The sequence below is a fragment of the Juglans microcarpa x Juglans regia genome, chromosome 6S, assembly GCF_004785595.1.
Source record: "Juglans microcarpa x Juglans regia isolate MS1-56 chromosome 6S, Jm3101_v1.0, whole genome shotgun sequence".
NCBI classification, from domain to species: Eukaryota; Viridiplantae; Streptophyta; class Magnoliopsida; order Fagales; family Juglandaceae; genus Juglans; species Juglans microcarpa x Juglans regia.
This window is the reverse complement of record NC_054605.1, coordinates 8295442-8298165: the sequence shown is the minus strand read 5'-3', so window position 1 is coordinate 8298165 and position 2724 is coordinate 8295442.

The window sequence follows — 2724 nt, the reverse complement described above, 5'->3', positions numbered from 1 at the left end:
ATAGTTGTAGAAGAGTGAGTTGTAGTGTTATAACACCACTCAGCCATAGACAACCACGCAGACCATTCTTTAGGCTTCTGTCCAGCATAGCATCTCAGATAAGTTTCCAAACTTTTATTCAATGCATCTGTTTGTCCATCTGATTGTGGATGATAGGCCGAGCTAAAATCCAATGAAGTATCCAGCAAAAGAAACAATTGCCTCCAAAAGGAGCTAGTAAAAACTAGATCTCTATCCGAGACTATGGATTTAGGCAGTCCATGGAGTTTAAAAACACCAAAAAAGAAAACTTGTGCAACCTTAGTGGCTGTGTAAGGATGTGATAAAGGAAAGAAATGAGCAAACTTTGTTAACTTGTCAATAACAACAAACACCACAGAATAGCCATTGGATGATGGCAAACCTTCCACAAAATCCATAGAGATATCATGGCGAGGAAGATCTGGAATAGGTAATGGTTGTAGTAAGCCATGATATTGCACATTTTCATGTTTATTAACTTGACAGATTTCACACTCTTGCACCAGTTTCTTAATATCTCGCCTCATTCCTTCCCAAAAGAAATCCAACCTAGCCTTTTTAAGGGTTCTATGATAGCCTACATGGCCTGCCTGTGGGTTATTATGAATGAATTGTAAAATTTTTGCCTGGAAAAGTGAAGATGGTATCACAACCAACCTTCCCTTCCTTAACAATAACCCTTGCTGCAAAGAATAGTGTATAGGACCCTCTTGCCCTTGCTGTAACTTAGATAGAATCTCAGAAGTTTTGGGACACAAGGCGTAACTATTTTTGAGTTCCTCTATCCACAGAGGGGTAGGGAAAGATATTAGAGCAACCGTGGCTAATTCTTCTTCATTTCTTCTAGAAAGTGCATCAGCTACAACATTTTCCTTACCCTTCTTATAAACAACTGTAAAATCATATCCAGTCAACTTGGAGATCCATTTTTGTTGTGCCTCAGTTCCCACCTTTTGTTCAATCATATACTTTAAAGCCTATTGGTCAGTCTTCACCTTAAAAGTATGGCTAAGCAAGTAAGGCCTCCATCGAGTCACTGCAGAGACAAGAGCTAACAACTCTTTCTCATAAGTGGACAACAATAAGGCTTTACCTTTCAAGGCCTTGCTGTAGAATGAAGTTGGGTGGCCTTCTTGCACAAGGACAGCTCCCATCCCAATGCATGAAGCATCATATTCAATAATGAATGTTTTTGAAAAATCGAGTAAATTTAAAACTATGGGATTGCTGATAGCCTTTTTCAAAGCTTCAAAGGCAACTGCAGCTGCTTCATCCCAATGAAATGAGTTCTTTTTTAACAAGGAGGTCAACGGGGCTGCAATGGATCCATAATGTCTTATGAATTTTCTGTAGTAGCCTGTAAGGCCCAAAAACCCTCTTAAGGATTTCAAAGTTTTGGGCCTAGGCCATTGCACCATGGCTAAAGTCTTGGAAGGATCTGCTTGAACCCGCTTTCCTGAGATGATGTGACCCAAGTATTCGATTTCAAAAGCCCCAAATTTCACTTTGACATCTTAGCATACAAGGTGTGTTGCTCCAATGCTTGCAAAACAAATTTCAAATGATGAACATGCTCTTCTATATTTCTGCTATAGACTAGTATGTCATCGAAGAAAACTAGTACAAATCTCCTCAAAAAGGGCTTGAATATGTCATTCATCAACCCTTGGAAAGTTGCTAGTGCATTGGTAAACCCAAAGGGCATTACCAAGAGATCATAGCTCCCTTCATGAGTTCTAAAGGCTATTTTGGGAAGTCTTGCTCTCTCACTCTGATTCAATAATATCCGGCCCTCAAATCCAACTTAGCAAACACTTGTGCACCAAAGAGTTCATCTAACAACTTATCAATGACAGGTATTGAAACTTATCTTTGATAGTTACTTGATTGAGTGCACGATAATCAATACACATCCTCCAAGTGCCATCAGCTCTTTTAACTAGTAAAACAGGTGATGAAAAAGGACTTTGGCTGGGTCTCACCACCCCATAAGCCAATAATTCTTGAATGATCTTTTCAATTTCTGCCTTTTGGTAATGGGGATACCTCTATGGCCTAACAAAAATAGGGTTTGCCCCTTCTTTAAGATTAATAGGATGGTTAAAAGCCCTATTAGGTGGTAAGCCAACAGGTTCAGAAAAAACCCTTGGATATGCATTCAATAACTCAATAATGACCCCAGGAGTGAACTTAGGTGTTGTCTTTTGATTTATACCCACTAGTTGTAAAAACCACCCTTGGCCATTTACAAAATCAGGTTTAAGCCATTTGTCTCCCATCAGAACATCAACAGTGCCAGTACTAATTCCTTGCAGCACTACATCATCCTTTCCTACTCATTGACATCTGAGTAAAGTCCCAGCGAGTAAACCCCAGAGTTTTGAGCCACTGCACTCCAAGAACAATGTCACAGCCCCCCAATGATAGCACATGAAATAGAACAAAAAATTTAGACCCTTGTATCCTGACTACTTCTTCACCTTTTCCTCGACTCAGTACTTTAGTCCTATCAGCAACCCTTACCTACAAGCTTGAATTTCTTTCAATCCTCAACTCAGCCTTCTGAACCACTAGTGGATCCAAGAAGTTATGAGTACTTCCTGAGTCCACTAAAATTTCAGCAGCACAGGCCCCAATTCTCCCATGCAATCTCATTGCATTGTTGCTAGAACAGCCTGAGATGGCATTAATAGACACCTCAAC